Source organism: Dermochelys coriacea, chromosome 22, assembly GCF_009764565.3.
Source record: "Dermochelys coriacea isolate rDerCor1 chromosome 22, rDerCor1.pri.v4, whole genome shotgun sequence".
Taxonomy (NCBI): Eukaryota; Metazoa; Chordata; order Testudines; family Dermochelyidae; genus Dermochelys; species Dermochelys coriacea.
This window is the reverse complement of record NC_050089.1, coordinates 16,382,545-16,400,059: the sequence shown is the minus strand read 5'-3', so window position 1 is coordinate 16,400,059 and position 17,515 is coordinate 16,382,545. Positions and strand designations below refer to the sequence as shown.

The window sequence follows — 17,515 nt, the reverse complement described above, 5'->3', positions numbered from 1 at the left end:
GGCTCCATGGTGCTACGGCTGCACATGCATGACAGGACAAAAGTATTCTGTCTTCAGAGAACTTACGATCGAAGTCATGACTATCCTTTCCTGGACACAGACTCAGTCCCACTGCTCTCAGGCTGACCATCTAAGCAAGCACATTCGGCAGAGAGGCCTCAAAATAAGGAAAGGAAGGAATAGTTCAGGTGTGTTTGGGAACACAGCCAGGAAGAGGGAGTGTGGTCTAGTGATTAGAGAAGACAATGACTATAAAAATCTCATGGTTCCAGGTATTAGCCACTTGGCTATAGGGGTCAGGAAGGACTTTTCCCCCTCTTTTGCAGAATTGGCCTTTTTTTGGAGGGGGGCCTTCGTCTGAAGCATCAGAGATTGGCCACAACTGGCGATACTGGCTAGGGCGGACCAGTGCTCTGAGGTGGTACAGACATTCCTCTTTCTTATATGCCTGGTTGGTGTGCCCACACGCTCAGGGTCAAGATGATGGCCAGATCTGGGGATGGGAAGGAATTTTCCCTCAGGTTGGATTGGCAGGGAGCTTGGGTTTATTTATTTTTTTGACTTCCTCCACAGCAAGAGGCATGGATCACCTGCTGGGATCTTACCTCATCAGTCGTGTGCAGTGGGGGCACCTCAGTCTCTCCTGTTCTCTACCTGTGGCACACAGTGGTTTAGTGTCCTGAAAAATGAAATGCTTTGGTCTTACTAAGGTCACTGAGCATCGCAAAGGGGTATCTGGGTGGAACTGAATGACCTGTGCTGTAACTCTATGAAACTGGGTAGAGGAAAGGACATCTGGGTTATGAAGCCTAATGGTTGTGAGCCTTTGATGAAAGGGATGCACGATAGTATTATAACCATGCTAAACTAAACAGGACAGAATTTCTGGAAATGATGCCAGTCAGGCAAGGGGCAGCCTCCTGCTGGAAGTCAAGGAGGCCCCATCCCTAGAGACATTTCCCAAAAAGGTTGTATTTAATGCACAAAGAATCTGGGAGGAAGAACCCCAGCACTTGTGTAAGGGTTGGAGTGGGCAACTCACGGTCCTTTTCCAACCCTAAAACAAACCAGTCTGTTTGAAGCCTGATTGGGCTGACACTGTCTCCCAGCTTCATGCAGGATACTCTCACGCAGACTCAAGCCAAGTGATTTAAATAAAACAGAGAATCAAGTGTAATAGATACGCTATAGTCAGAAAGTGCCCCTTTCCTCTGCCCCCACTTCTGCATCCCAGATAGTCTAGAGCTCTGAGCAATACCCCATCATACTTAACCCCAGCTACAACGCAACCCTGAAACCAATTTGGGATCTTGAGCCAGCTGGATTCTTGTAAATATTCCACTTCTGTTATTTATTTATTTGTATTCTTAACATAATATAAATAAAGCACCATTATAAAAATGGCAGCGAAAGTTTAAACCTATTCATTATCCATTTTGCACAGATTAAAATTTCCATCAAACCTGCTTGATTTTGACTTGAGTTGCTTTCCTTTTAATGAGCTTAATATAGAAGGCAAAAGATGCTAATTCATCCTTACATCTCTATCATATCTTGGCTTTTGCTATATAAAGCATCAAGGTCGCATTCTGGGGAAATGTCTTTTTACCAAAGGTGCCATAATAATAATGAAGAAGCAATTTGTTTCAGCAAACTGCCTACAGTAATGAAGCTTAATTATAACTGTGTTATTAATACTTCTGCTTAAGGTAATTCACTTCTGAGCGGGGCACAGAACAGTAAACTATAATTTAAACACGAATCGAGACCTAATTTAAATCATCAGATCTGCTATGGAAAAAGGCAAACAGAATGACTGTGATCACATGCAATTCAGAGCTTTCCCTCTGCTCAGCTTCCTGTGAGTTGTCTGGAATTGGAAACGATGCTGCGAAATGTCTTTGCTGTGTTACGGTTAATATGCTCCTTTCTGATGGGTTGGAAGAAACAGAATACAAGCTGTCTCTCCAATGTGTGTGCACAGATTAGTGTGTCAATAAATATATACATGTACAGATGGATACACACACATGCGGACTGAAATCCTGGCCCATTGAAGTCGATAAGAGATTTGTCATTGACCTCAATGGAGCCAAAATTTCACCTTTCATTTTGAGTGTGTGTGTGTGTGTGTGTGTGTGTGTGTGTGTGTGTTGCAGTAATAGTGCCCAGGACCCTACGCCATGGACCAGGACCCCATGGTGCTAGGTGTCGGCACTATACAAATACAGAACAAAGAGACAGTCCTGTCCCAAAGAGCTCACAAACTGTCCCAAATTTCCTGCAGAGAAAGCTTTGTAGCAATTGGTTTGCTTCCTCTTGCACCATTCCTGGACTTCCTGCTATCCAAGGTCCTGAAACACACCCCAGGAAAAGCCTCTGGCACTAGCTTTCACAAAGAAGGTGCACTACTATTGTTACTAGCCCAGAGCTCTAATTTTTTTTGCCCACTCTGTTTTTAGGGCATATTCTTAGTGGTTGGGGTCCGAGGATGTGGGCAGCATCTTTTGCCTTCTATGCATTTGCTTCCCCAGTGCAGTCACTCGAGATTTTAGGAAGGTTTCTGAAAAGTCAGAGGTTTTCTCTAACACAGGTAAAACTTTTAAACTCTAAAAAGATTCCCCCCCCAAAGACTTGGAGATTTTGGGTAAACTAAAAATCAATCAATGAGTCAGTCAGTGGATCTAAATAGCTCAGAATGCTCCAAAACACCAGGGCTCTCTCAGACACTTGGCTTCCTGACTCCTTAGAAACTCCACTTTTCTCAACTATTTCTCCTCTCCAAATGTCTTATCCCAACTCTGGATCACTATCCTCCAAGCACTAAAGCAGTCTCTCTACTCCATTTCCCTTTCTCTACTCCAGTCTCCTCTCCCCACCACACACATACACTTTCTGGCAGGCTTCTCCTCTCCAGAATGCTCTCTCTCCTCCAGTCCTCCACTTCTCTTTCACTTCTCCCAGTCTAGGCCTCTGTCTTATAACCTTAAGCCCTGAAACCATCTTTTCCCCTCCCCATACTCCTGGCTATTTCACTTTCTTTCCTGTACTTTCAAAGCATCTCCAATCACAAGCCACACCCATGCCCTCTTCCAAAAACCTCTCCCTCTCCTCTTCAGCACTCACATGGTTATATGAGCTCCGTGAAGCCAAATGACATGAAATGATATTTCTACTTTACTGGTAATAGCATTTCCTTGAAAACCGTGCTTGAGTAGGAAATAGAGTGAGAAACTGAAACACACATTCTGCTTTCCCATTCCTCTTTAGGGCTTGCTGTCAAATCTGTATTTCCAAATTCTAGCATGCAAAATTCATTCATCCGTACAGGGTTCAGGCAGCTCAGTTTGCTTGGTGATTATGCCTAAATTCACCCTTGGCACTGCCAGGTGTAGCTCTGCTAGAAATTGTAACAGAGAAGGGGACATGTAGAGGAGGAGTAAATTTATGGAGTGTTTCTTCTGGGAAAGGGGAAAAAAAAACCTCCATCACAGTTCCACTTGACTGCAGCCTCCTGCAGGCTGTTTCATCTCATATTATATAAGCTCCAAAGGGGTGTCCAATTTAAGGAACAACAACTATAAAGTCATTTACAGTCCCCTGCTGAGACACAGCATTACGATAGCCTGGGTAAAGCAGCAAACAGACTTGATGGCCCCTTCTGCAGAGCTGGTCCTGAACAGAGTACCTAAACAAGGTATGCGTGGCAAACCCTCTCCCAGCCAGCGAAGGGAGAAGGAGCAGCTTCACATTAGCTCTTCTTAGCAAGTGCCATGAGAGTACAAATGAGGAAGGCACTCTAACTCTCCACATCTGTACCATGTTCGAGACAGGTCATTGGGGCAGGGGCATCAGTTTGAACAGAGCTGATACTCAGCTGCCACATAGGAGATATGGGTCTTGCCTACCCTACGTCTTCCTTCCAATTTCCCATTGTCCTGCTAGTGTCACTGCCGCTTACTGTGGTGGTAATTTTGATAACGTGGGCTCTTTTTACTAGGAACTGGAAGAAGGGAGAAGTTCAGGCAACCTCAGATAACCCTGCACATTTTGCACCCCGAGATGTGTTCTGCTTGTTTCATCACTGCTCATTCAATCCTCAGCTTGCTCATCTTCAGATGGGTCCAGTGCCAAACATCCTCCACCTACCTGTCTCCTGGAGCCCCAGCCAAAACCACCTTGGACAGCAGCATGCATTGCTCAAATCTTTGCCAATTCCCACAGCTGCGCTGCCAGAGCTACAGAGTTAATCCATGGTAAGAGACTGGATCTTCACAGGACCAAGTCAACGGAAAAGCTCCAGGAGCCATGTAAAATGGTCCAGCAGGTCTGACTTCATTAGCTAGAGATTACTTTAAAAAAAGGAAAGGGGGGGGAGAAGAGAGAAAGAGTGAGTATGTAAAGATTTTCTGGGCATGTGTGTCACCTTGTCAAACATCAGTGATTCCCCAAGGCCCCATCGCACTCACATGTATGGTTACAAATCTAATAAGCTCAACAGGTAGCTGGGAGAGAGAAGACTAGCACACAAGGGCAGTGGGCTGCTCCCATTTTTCTCAGCACGTCGTTCTCAGCATGGCAATGAGTCTCTCTTGCCACGAATGGTGAAAGAGATTTGAGAAACCACTGTTAGAGCCTAACGCGAAGTCCTTGGAAGCTAATGGGAAGCTTCCCCTTGGCTCTGAGGCATGTTGGATCAGCCCCTTATTGCACAATCGCTATGGTCCCTGGCTGCCCACTGCCAGTGATGGCCATTCTGCTGAAAATGGGTTTTAGGCCAGTGGGGTGAGACTGTAAGAGCCCCAGAAAGCTGTGCCCTTAATGGCAATCCAAGCAGAAGGGTGAAGATCTTATTGGTCTTGGGTGGTGAGTACTCCCTTGCCACTAAAGGTGATCTCATAAGGTCAGGAATGGGGCAGATTAGCAGGGAGGGGGATGTTTTCTCTGCAATTCCCTATGCTGAGCCTGCTCTGTAGTTAAATACAAGTCCAGTTTCCAAGGATGTCAGTCTAATACTTCTCACTTACAGAAATACATCCAATAAAAGGGTTGTTCCTGGGTAAGCATTCAATGCATTTGCATGCAAAATGTGCCAGGTTTGTAGCTATGAGTCCCCCTTCTCATGGAGATGGAAGCCTGCACCTTCCCGAGGCACAGAGTGCTGCCAATGCATTCGGTGATTGGCACTTGAAGAGGAATGCTGCTTACCGCTCGGGTTTTCAGAGTATGATGGTGGTACCCAGCAATTTTTTCACTTACTGTTTCTGTGCATTAAGGATTTGATCCTGCATAGAGTTAGGCTTGTATGCTCAGCCCTCCAGGATAACACAAACAGAGACCAGCAGGACAAGGAGTGCAGGGCAGCCTGATTTAATGCTAACCCAAATTTGGACCTACTAGATAAGGCTAATGATGTCAGTAGGCCTAATCCAGATTGAAACTGGTGCATGCGAGATCAGAATCTAACCCTTCCTGAGATTGCAGTGTTCAGTGCAGAGTCATGCCTAGCAAGTACCCTGATTTCACCTGTGTGTAGCTTTCACTCACCTTCCTACTGAACTGCAACAAGCTGGAACTCCCTGCTGTGCACCCACAAGGGAGTGCAAGGCCAAGGCCCAAATAAGCTATCTTTCCGCGGAACGCCTCTTTCAGGTCCAGCCATGTCTTCAAAGAGTTGAAATGAATATCTGAAAAAAGAGTGAATAAACTTGTTAAATGGGGCTAGAAAAGCCTCTTTCTGAACCTGAAGCAATACTACTATTCTTAGGTCTTTTAAGAAAGTAAATTGAATTAATCAGAGAGGCGCTATATCAATTTGTGTGAATGGTCTACGTGATTCAACACGGGGGGGGGGGGAGGGATGAACCTATTATGGTAATTAGGTTATTGCACATCAAAGTAAATGTGCGAAGACTACTTCTGCTGGGCTGTCATTTTATTCAGGTTTAGCAAAGAAATAAAAAATCAGGGGAACTAAGGCTGCTGCAGAACTCCAGTTTAGATTTCTTCCTTCCATTGGCTTTACCCAGAATCCATTCCAGATGGGCTGAGAAATCCAGTTCAGATTCCACTGGCCCCCTCTGTGAGATGCCCGAGGGTCCATTCCACATGGACAGAGAAATCTAATTTCAGTTCTTCTCCCAGGACCTGCTCCGAGAGTCATTCCAGCTAGGATCAGAAATTCAGAGCTTGACTCAGCAATGGGAGTAACAGACCTTTGCTCTTTGGATGACTCACTTGATTTGACAGTTAGGTCAAAGTCTCTGGCATATCTGCAAGGCTGCCATCTATCATTAGCCCTACCTGTGCTTGCAAAGTGGTATTTTTCAGCTTCCAACAGGCAAGAAAGCCCTCCTCAGAAATTAAGGTGAAGCCCATATTATTGACCGAGGAGGTCAGACAGTCAGCAGTGATTGATGGCCTGGAGCCGGAAAGAACAGCTGTTGGTTAGGTCCAGCTATGTTATACACATCTTTGCAGGTTAGCAGCAGTTGATTCTTGAATAAGTGGACGTAAGGGATTGTCTAGACATGGTGAATTTGCATTGGTGTATCCACATGAATGTCACTACACCAGCGCAAACTTCTAATGTAGACATGCAGCACCAGGGCAAAATGGGTTTGAAGTGGTGCAACTCACCCTAATATACTGGAGTAAGTCACACACATCCAAGTGATATCTTACATTGTGCACCATATCTACAGTGGGGGGTTGCATTGCTGTAGCTAACTCAGTGCAAAAAAACCCAGTATAGATAGGGCTTGAGTTTCTATAGGGTCTTGGGAGCCAGAGCTGTGCATGGTTGAGTTCAGATGTGTGTATGTTCATCTACCCAGAGAGCAAGAAAGCAACCCAGCCCTCTTGTACAGCTCTGTCAAATGCTAAATACAAAGCAACTGGGCCCCACTTCTCTGGAAAGGGGAGAAGAGATGGGTATTGAACGTTCGCTGTAAAGCAGTCTTAAGAAGCAAAGGATGTGGCTGCATCCACAGTGGGCTCCCATGTGCAAAGAAACAATATTTGTTTCTCAAAGCTAGGCAGCCTGTGTCTCCACAGGATGCTATATCCTCATTGGAGCAGTGAGAAAATGTTATTTTCCCTAAGTCAGTGTGTGCACATGCCAGTCCAAATGAATATTATTCACACAGCTCTGTCCAAACACGTTTAAATCCTTTAAACCTGGTTAGGCGCCCAACACTCTTTCTCTCTCTTGTATAGAGTGAATAAAAAGGAACACTCTCTTGGGACTGCTACTGTCAATCTGGTACTAGGGTGAAACTCAATTCAGATAACGTGGGTAATGCTGCTTGACTGGGGGAAGAGATGAGGGGAGGAGAAGCAAGGAGGTCGAGAAGCTGAGGCTGGCCAGGAATTTGCAACCATTCTTCTTGGCTACGGCACCTTGGTGTATTTATCCCTTTAGCTCAGATTATTGCAAGGTGTGAGAGACAATCAAAGATCACTCAGAAACTGGTAGACACAGATTGCAGCTCTCCACATAACTAATGGTGCACCTCTCAGAGCAGAGTAGCCCTTGTACACTTTATATGTCACTAGCTCCCAGGTCATGTCTGGGATTTGTAAGGGCCTGCGTGGTGTAGATGCTACTAGTTTCACACTACACCTTTCCCCTTACGTTCTAGCCTGGCAGATGAGTGCCAATGGACAATTTTAGCTGAATGTCCCTAGTTTTGTGCGTCTAGGGCTGTGGGAGAGACAGTTTTCAGCAGAGCTGGCCAGGAAATTTTTGATGAAGTATTTTTCCATCGCAAAATGCTGATTAGTCAAAACCAAAACTATTTGTGAGAAAGGGTCAGTTCTGGTGAATTTCTCCATTCTCCTGCATTGGCAGGGCATCAGTGGAACAGCCAGGAAGACAAAAGAGCATGGGGCATGGGCATGGGAGATGCAGGTTCAAATCCCACTATTGCCATGGTCTTCTCATGTGACCGTTAGCAACTCACTTAACCTTGGGGTGCCTTGATTCCCCATTTGTAAAAGAGGATTGCTAATCAGATCCTGTTCGAAGGATGAACCCATTCACAATTGTGAAGTGCTCAACTACTACAGTGAAGGGGCCACTTAAGTGTTAAAGTTGTATGCACGTGTGGCATTCAAGCACGACACAATTCCTGCCCCAAATTCAAAGTTGGGTCGGGGTGACTGCAAAGCACCATGGGGAAAGCAAAGAAGATGGTGTGGGGAGCATCTCAGCCCCTCACAATTTTTAGCATGCAGTGGGCATCTCAGCGTAGGAACAGGAATAGCAAAGCCAAGATTGCCGCACCGGAGGGGTTTTCTGGCTGAAGGATTCCCAAGCAATAGGGTGGAAACAATAATAAACTGAACGGGCCCAGTAAGAAAGAAAGAGAGGTTCTGATCAAGGAGGGTTAATTGGGGCTCTTCTTCACAATCTGTTTTCAGCCTGTCCAAGTCGTAGGAGAATAGCAAAGAGAGGGGAAAGGGCATCTGCAGCAATGGAAGCTGAATGAGACTCTGCAGTTAAACACTCAGGATGGAACAATTATTGGAACTTTTTGAGCCAATTCCCATTAGGAAAGTGCCAAGCTGCCTTTGTCCTATGGAGATGAGAGAAAGGTCAGTGTTATATGCAGAAAAAACATTTGCGGAAAGAGGCCGCTCAAGAGAGCGGAGGGAAAGGAAAAGGTCTCTTCAAAGGTGAAAAATAAGAGAGAGAGAGAGAGAGAATGACATTTAGAGATGAAGCTGAACCAGAAGGGAGGAAAAAAATAATCAAAATAAAATCACAAGTGAAGCAGACTTTCCTTTAGGATGGCATCCGCAAGGGAGGCTTTGAATGGAATGGCACAGACCTCAGGCTGCGAGTGTCAGCACTTTGCTTGCTCTGTTACACAAGGTCCTTCCTTCTAAAGCACAGAAACTCAGTGCAAGTTTGCAGAGGGGCCAGCGCAGCCTATAGCTCTTGCCTTTTAATTGGCTGTAGTGGAGCCGATTCAGTAGCAAATGTACTGAACTGCTGGGAACTTTGGGTATGTCCCTTCTCTGGGTTAACTGGTAATTAGTCCTAATTAGGATCGAATATATTAGATCATTGGGACTACCACAAGTGACCATTGGAGACCCAGAAGTCTTGGAGAACCTCTCCTAGCTGGCTGCAAATCTTTGACTAGGTTGACACTTTGTGCCACGCTCAGGCTGCTGGAGAGAGGCAGGCATCTGTTTCAGCTTCCACAACACATTACAAGAAAAGCATCAAATAAAAATTCAGACTCTCAGCAATGTGTACCAGAGCCAGGCATTTGCACCTGCAAAGAACTGTAGAATAGCACCTGTGTCCCTAGGAAGGTAAAAAGGCTAGTGTAACGCCCACAGACCCTGGTCATCAGTAGGCGGGATCAAACTGGGAACCTTTGCAGCTCAGCGCATGAGCCTTTACCACAGGGGCTAAAAGCCTGCCTATCGGCTAAGGCTGTAGAGCAGATCGTTTTCTCTCTCTCAGTGTGGTCTTGGTGCCATTAGATGGGACTGAACACCACACCCAAGGAGGTGTGGGGTTACACTAGCACTGTCCAGGCAGCATTCAGTCTGAGGAGAAAAGTATCCTGAATTATACGAGGAGGGAAAGGCAGTAGAAACCTGCTGAAGCAGATAAGTGTCCCCAATTGTAACTCCTTTAATAGGCCTGTTTCTTTAAATGGGTGCTGATACCTTTAGCAACCTGACCACAGTCCAGTGATTTATTGCATACTGCATGTGAATGGATGGCTATATGCCTAAAGACAGACACATACAAAATTGGGGGAAATTTTAGTGTCCATCTCAGGAACACATTTAAGGCCAAATTCATTTCTATTGCATTCTACTGAAGTCAAGGGCATTACATGAGGCATGAATTTGTGGTCTCCCCACACAATTCTGCCTGTGGACTTGGAGCTTGACCTGCAGATGCCTTGACTTTTCTCCTCCTGGGATCCTCTCAGAGCTTGGCTGTAGTCATGGTGTAATACAGACTCCTGAGCCTCAATGCTCGATCTCATACTGACCTGATGGGTGACCTTGGGAAAGTCTCCTCCTCTCTCAGTGCCTCAGTTTCCTCATTAGTGAAATGAGGAAAATAGTTACCCAGCTCACAGGGATACTGGGAAGCTGAATGAATTAATGTTCATCAAGTGCTCTATAAAATGCTCAGACTTACCGCTATCATGTTCCTGTGTCACTCAGATTTTTTCTTTCAGCTTTTTAACTGCAGGCCTGATGCAATGTGTCCTGTAAGGAAAGATGAAATGCAACTGCAGCTTTGTCTTTCATTACATTTCTACTCTGTAATAAACAGCAGTGGGTATTCATTATTATTTAAACACCCTGTGCTTCTGAAGTCCCATTTAGCTGGCATTTTTCCACAGCACATGTTGGAATTTACAGTAAGTGCATTCCTTCTACAACAAACATTTGATTTCCTTCACCCACAGACTGCAGTGCTAATGAGGGGAGGTTTTCCCTTCTTATCTTGGAGAGGCCAGGCACACAATTAGCATTTTGCAGAGATCTAAGAACAGAAATGGTACAGCTTATCCTGCAGTAAAGTATGGAGTAGAAGCTCTGTACAGTACGAAGGAATGGAACCCCTCAGGCACTAGGTAGTACATACCATACATGGGATGCAAAGGCCTGAACAACAGAGTGAATTTTACTGCTTCCTTATTCATCAAAGCCACAATCTGACGTGCAGCGAAGGCTAACTGGCCTCCCTAAAACTAAGACACGTATGAACTATAAAGGAGAAGGAGGACGTTCTTAATCATAACTAGCTTCCTCAGCATAGTTCTGCTTTGACACAGCATCTGCTCCTCTTTCTCATGTCCTCAGGTGGGTTAGCTGAGTGTGTGTGGCTTTCCCAGGCTCAAAACAGTGAGTGGGTGGCAGACTCCTGGTTTTAGAAGCCAGATTTAACATCCCAGAGAGGGAGGCGATCTCTCCACGGCAAAGCTTTGGATCCAAATCCAAACTCTCCCCCCCCCCCAACCACATTTGGCCTCGCCAAGCCTTTAGCAGTGCTCAGACCTGGTGTTCTGGTTCAGACCCCTCTCTGCATTGCAGTAGAATCAGTCCTCAGAACATCAGACCATTTCTCTTGCTTTTCGGCTTACGGCTACTCTCTGCTATACCAGGACGCACGGGGTCGCAGCTGCATGATGGGGCCAGCACAGGCTGCAATTACTAAGCCTGCAAGTTCCCTTCCTTGTTGACAGCATCCTCTCACATCCCATTGTCTCTCCTAGACAGTGCCATCCCAGATGGACTCCCCTCTTTTACTCCTCCATGCTGATTCATGCTTCATTGGAAAACAAGGGGTGGAAGCAAATCATCATCATTTAATTGCCAAGTGGAAACTAGAGAGGAAAAAATATTTTCAGGCTTTTGCAAAAAGACCAGTTGTGATGGAGAACACAAGCAAAAATCCCATACACAGGGGGCTTAGATGGGGCCTGGGGTATGGGACCTGATCTGAGTCCCTAGAAGTCAGTGGAAAGACTCCCAATCCCCTGCAGGTGGAGGAGAGTGGGCAGGCAGGAGCCAGGAGTGGGAGGAGCCTTGGCTTCTCTCCAACACACCAGGAACCGCAGGTGAGCTGGCGCACAGGGGATGTATTCTGTGCCAAGCATAGGGAGGACACAGGGCACATCACTCTTGAAGCAGCAGATTCGTTCCCTGCTATGCTCCTGGAGCAGCAGAGCAACTCGCTACCCCATAGATTGGGCTCATGGCAAAGCCAGTTAACTCATAACAACGGTTTACATTCTGCTGCCCTTAATCACATGGCAGTGCACATTACTCTGCAATTAATCCCACGGATTTCCACGGGAAGGCTCACTGAGCAAGATGATACTTGGTGTGAGGAAGGGCATCAGAGTCTGTCCCAGAGTATTTGTGCAGTGCCTGATGCAAGCTTTCCCGGCATGGCTTTGATATTCCAGAATCAATTACACTACTTCCTTCTCAGACCTCTCTTCCTCGCCAACTACGCCAGCTCTGTGGGATAAAGAGCATTGAAACCTCCAGTCACTGTGGCAGCTCAAGCAATTTCTCCTTTTACACATATACACACACAATCTAACAATAGTGGAATGGGACCTTGCAGGCAAGGAATATCAAGCAAAGCAGCTTTTGTGATTCTGCTTGCAGAGCGGAGCGAGCCCTGCTTCACAGTTCAATATATTATCGGCAGACTGCTCTATGCAACTTTATTTAGATCTTTCTGCATTAATTACATGGAGAAGGGCTCAAAAGTTCAGAATGAGAGAGAGGAATCTTTGATGTAGAAGGCTGTTGTCTCTGAATAAAGCTTTATATTATTATGTAAAACATAAAGGGCATTAGTTAGAGTTCTTCAATTAATCAGCACAGTTGGTCTATCGTCTTTGGTTCTTCCCTCTCGCCCCCCTTTGTTTAATGAGAGGTGGGAGGTAGAAGCACTTGAAAAATGAACCTTTTATTACTGGATTCATTTCAAAAGATGTATCACACAAGGGAGAGATGAAACTGCAGCATTGCTCCAGTCACAGATCAGCTGTGGAATTTCACGGGCCAGTTACAGGGGAACCTGTCAGGATGGGTGAGTGAAGCCTGCAGTTTTGGTTAGTTAGCCATTCTAGACCGTTATGGCCAATGAGTGAAGCATACAGTTCATGTTGCACCGTAAGAGAGAGTGTAGAATTTGTGCTGAAATTCAGAGAAAATCAATAATTATCCCAAGTGCTCAATACAGTTTGCATAAATCCAATGAATGGTCTATTTTAGTATACAGTGTATAGTGTGCATGTATGTCCGCAATACACAGGAAGGAAGATCCATCTTCTGGCCTAATAACGGGGGTATGCCTTATAGCTGAGAATTCACCTTATACAAGATTACTACACGCTCCTGCTGGCTTCTAGCCATGGTGCTTCCCAGTCATCTCTACAGGGTGCTGCTCTGGCAAGGCTGCCTCCAGAGTGGAAGAGCTGGTTGGCTGCCCTTCCCATTCCATTCTTGCCTGGAGGGCAGGAGCACAGAGCAACAAGTTTGACCTGTTGCTGGCATTACAGAGCCACCTGTGGGACCTTGGGCAAGTCTCTTGGAGTAAGGCAAGGCCGAGGTGGAGTGTAAGTTCTTTGGGGCAGGGACTAGCTCTCATTAGGTGTGTGTCCAGCCCTTAATGCAATGGGGATCAGCTGGGGCACCAAGCGTTACTGTAATATTATAGAAACAGTAGTTATATTAACCCCTTCCCTGCTGGCATCTCATGGCTTACCCCAGTGATTCCCAAACTTTTTCCTCCGGTTGTGCAGGGAAAACCCCTGGTGGGCCGGGCTGGTTTGTTTACCTGCTGCATCCTCAGGTTCGACCGATCGCGGCTCCCAGTGGCCGCGGTTCACCGCTCCTGGCCAATGGGATCTGCTAGAAGCAGCGGCCAGTAAGTCCCTCAGCCTGCGCCGGGGCTTTCCCTGCACAAGTGATGGAACAAGTTTGGGAACCACTGGAGCCTTACCCAATATGTTCCTATGTGATTTCTGGTTCAAAGGAGCATGGCTGTAGTTCTAGCTGGGTCTGCCTTCTCTCTCCTCTCCCCATTGAATCGGGCTGCCTTGCTTGTCACAGACTGGAGAAGTAGGCTGCAAACCCGGCCACTGGGAATGTAACAGCTGTGTGCTGTAGTATCTGATATTTTTTTCTTCTGGCTTCACTTACCGCAGCCGTCTCTACCAGACAACAAATTATCCACGCCCCCCGCCCCTCCCTCCCCAAGATCCTGGAGCTTCCTAAGTGGTCCCCGTGACACCGTGTGAGGTCACTGCTCTCACAAGGGGTCCCTCATCCCAGCCTAGATGGCACGGCTACTGAAAGAGTAATGGAAAAAGTCACCCCCTTCCCTTCAAAAAAAATCAGTAGAGGGACCCAGGGGGTCACCTAATTGGATACTACTTGCCGAGAGGCCATTACAATACGAAACCCAACCACAAGGCTTCAGACACTCAGTGAAATTATAAATCATATTCCGAGCCTGGCTCAGCTTTCTCTCCATCTGAAAGCTTCATTGATTTGATGCTTCAGGTCTCCCCTGCATGAAAGAGCAGCCAGCCAACAAGGAAGTGCCTGATGATCACGTCAGGGAGATCTAGATTGCAGACGGGCATTGTCTGAGCCATCCCCAGTTCACTGGGAATCAGGGCTGCACATGCACAAAACTTATGAGGAGCTTTCTCTGGGGTCTCTTTTTTCCCCTGCTGGTTTTGTGAAAAGTCCACAATAAGTGCTAAAACAATTCCTGGGTCTGATTCCCCATTGCCCTGCACCTTGTTGTCATTACCCTGTGCAAGATGTGTGTAAAAGGCTACAATTCTGCTTTGGCAGGGTCGTGTACTGATGTGCAGAGCAAAGGGGAATTTTCTTTCTTTCCCTCCTCCCCAAATCTGAGCCAAGCCTTTGGTTTTGGTTTTGCTTCCAGACAGGACTGGGAGAGCCAAATCCAATGGGAAAAGCTGTTCTTGAGATAATCCTCACTTTACCGAAAACATAGCTCTATAGTTCCAGCTAGATACAGAACATCCGCCAGGGAAAGACTACACCATTGATAAGGGCTTTCTTTTTTTATTTTTATTTTTGTCCACACAGCTAGACCCAGTTTCTTCCACTCTTACACACACGGAGCCATACCTTCACTTTCCCAGTGAACTCAATGGGCAGATCACGGAGTAAGGTAGATAGCAACATGAGTGAGGAGGTAGAATGTGGCCCAGAGTGATTTAGAAATTGCTTTTCCCTTTTTCACCTCCCCCTTGTCTGACACTCTGCAAATGGCTATTCACTACATCTCCAATTTCCAGAAATGTACATAACTACAACTCAGAGATGCCCAGGCTACACTAAAGGAAAGGTTCTGCCTGCACAATGGATAAATGTGCATAGACACAGAACAAACTGCTGAGCAAACAACAGGAGAATCAATCTCACTAGCTCCCATCCCCGGCCTCAACACGAGAAAACTAACTTGACATGGGTGTATGCTTTGGAATACTCCTTTTGGTCACCTGTCCAGGACTAGGGTAACCATTTTTCAACAAGCAACAGACCACAGAAAGAGACATCCTATTAAAATAAACTACCCAGCTGTGGATATGTAATCCTCCTTTCAGCTGTATAGAAATGAGAGCTAGGCCAAAAACTACAAAGTTTGGATTTGAATCTGAACTACTTCAAGGTTTTTGGATCTGAGGGAGGGGGCATGTCTGGACCCATCTCTGTTACAAAAACAGCTAAAAGAAAGTTCATTTTTAGAGGTATATAAGGTTCCTGCAGCCTGCTCCATTGATAATCAGTATTTTCAATAATGTCCTCAGAGAAATGCAGGGAACTTACCCAAGAGCCTCTATGCTCTGCTTCTGTGCTCTATAAGTACACCCAGAAGAATAGCTGTGAGAAAAGCAGGGAATAACCATCACAAACCTGAAAGATAAAATAATAATAATAAAAATAATAATATTAATAATAATCCAAGACAAATCCTAAAAACTCTTCTTTTATCTTTGTGCTTCCAGACCTAGTCTCCCTTTCATCTAGGACTTTGCAATTCTGTCATTATTCCACAGTTATAGAAACCACAAAAGCTATGAGAAAGGGAGAGAGAGAAAGAGAAAAGATTAAATTAATGAGCAGGTAAGCAGGTTTATTATTTTGTCTGATCCTTCCTTCCTTCCTGCTAATTTCTCTGAGCCAGTTTGGAAGGTAGAGCCAATAACATTAACTCTATGACACACTATTGTATCCCTTTTCTTCCTTAAACCATTTATCTGAATGCTATTAAGATCCAATTTGCATAGATACTTTAAGGTATTGTACAATGGGTATGTGTGTATATCAGCTAAGCTATAGTGCCTGACAAGAAAATATTCGCTCTCACACACACACAAAAATCAGTGAAACAGGGACTTTCAACCTGCCTTTTATTATGCTACAGGATATACTTTGTACTTATATACAAGGCCAAATTCCAATGCCCTTACTCGCACGGAATAGTACTTTACGCTGCAAATAGCCAATGCATAGGAATAACTGCTCAGTAATTTGAGTAAGAGGTTCACAATTTGGCCATAGTTAATTAAGCCTCATTACATCCCTCTAGCAAATTGATCCATTGAGGTGCTCTTGGAAGGGACTGAAAAGATGTCCTATTGCAATGAGTTCCCCATGCTGAGGAAGGAATATGGAGGAATGCCACAAGGATCTATCAACTCCCAATGGCCACTCCCAGTGGGAGCTCAGAGGATCAAGCCCTTATAGGAATGTGGTGAGGCTTAATTAACGATCAAGGGCAAATGTAGGTGTTTGCATTACAGATTCTGTCAGCAGGTGCAGGTCACTTCTCTACAGGGACCTCTGTGGTGTGCCAAGGAGGAAGATGTGCAATTCTTCATAAAAACCCCACAGATCCAGTGTGGATGTATGGAGAGTAGCCCTATCTGGTAAATAGTCAACAGTCCCACACATTCCCAGCGTAATACTCCTCGATGAACTAACTGCATCCAAGATAACTTGCAAGGAGATGAGGAAATGGCACCCTATTTGCCCCAACCATGCCCTCATTAACCAAACATTACACAACTCTTTGTGCTAAAGATGTGCGCCGTTTCCTTCTCTGCCCAGTAGAGCAGCACCCGTGGACCTCATTTCTAACCAGCAGCCAACACCACCCCTGTCTGCAGGTCCCAAGGCTTTGCACTCTCATGCCTCTGGAGCTTCCAACCAGTTTTCACCTTCATAAATATTTAAAGCTTCAGCAGTCTTATTCTGGGGATCTAATGGAAGTATGACACCAAAATCAATTGTTCCTTTCTTTGCAAAAACTTCTGAGCTGCCTGCTTTAATCGGCCCAAGTGTGATGTTTTATCAATCAAGTCTGTTAAGAATCTGTTTCTTTCAGCAATCAAAATTTTCCTTCAGTCTTTTTACCCAACTTGAAATGCCGTCCTTGAGCTGCAAAGGGCCCCGCACATTAAATACACTTGGAAACATGAAAGCCGTGCGTGTGCATGCTGCTGAGCGCCGTCCCATGGGAGTGCCTGTGAAATATCTGTGTTTGTTGTCACACAAAGGAACCGTTCATTTCTTGAAGGAGTTCATTTGATAAACAGGAGGAGTCAGAGGGAGGGGTGAGGAAAAACACATCAAGTCTCATTGTGTTTGTTGTTTGTCTCAAAAATTGGCTAGGACTTGGGCAGAATTCAAGAGAGGACTTGATGGGGGGAAGGTAAGTCTCCAACAGCCACATACATCCTGTGGCTACAGCAGTATAGCCTGCTTGTAGGGAGTGAGGAGGAATGTTTATGTTATGAAGAGCCAAGCTTTGCATAGGTCTTCCCCACTGCTAGTCAGGAATACAGGAAAATGCTATAAAGATCTAGTTCACTTCTTGGCCAGAATCTAAGGTCTCCAACCCTTGTTATTACTTTTAGCTCATTAAATGAATAAAAAGGTAAAGTTTTCGGGCTGGATTCTC

General features: G+C 45.5%; 1 long non-coding RNA gene across 1 annotated transcript in view; it reads right to left on the bottom strand.

The window, feature by feature from the left end:
- Positions 1-3,937: 3,937 nt before the first annotated feature.
- LOC122457229 overlaps positions 3,938-17,515 on the bottom strand; it is a 71,282-nt gene continuing 57,704 nt past the window's right edge. Inside the window, exons 2-5 of the long non-coding RNA XR_006276689.1 lie at positions 15,379-15,465; positions 10,178-10,248; positions 5,548-5,687; positions 3,938-4,352 (exon numbers count right to left, since the gene is read on the bottom strand). This is a non-coding gene — a long non-coding RNA (uncharacterized LOC122457229). The remainder of the gene's footprint in view (positions 4,353-5,547; positions 5,688-10,177; positions 10,249-15,378; positions 15,466-17,515) is intronic.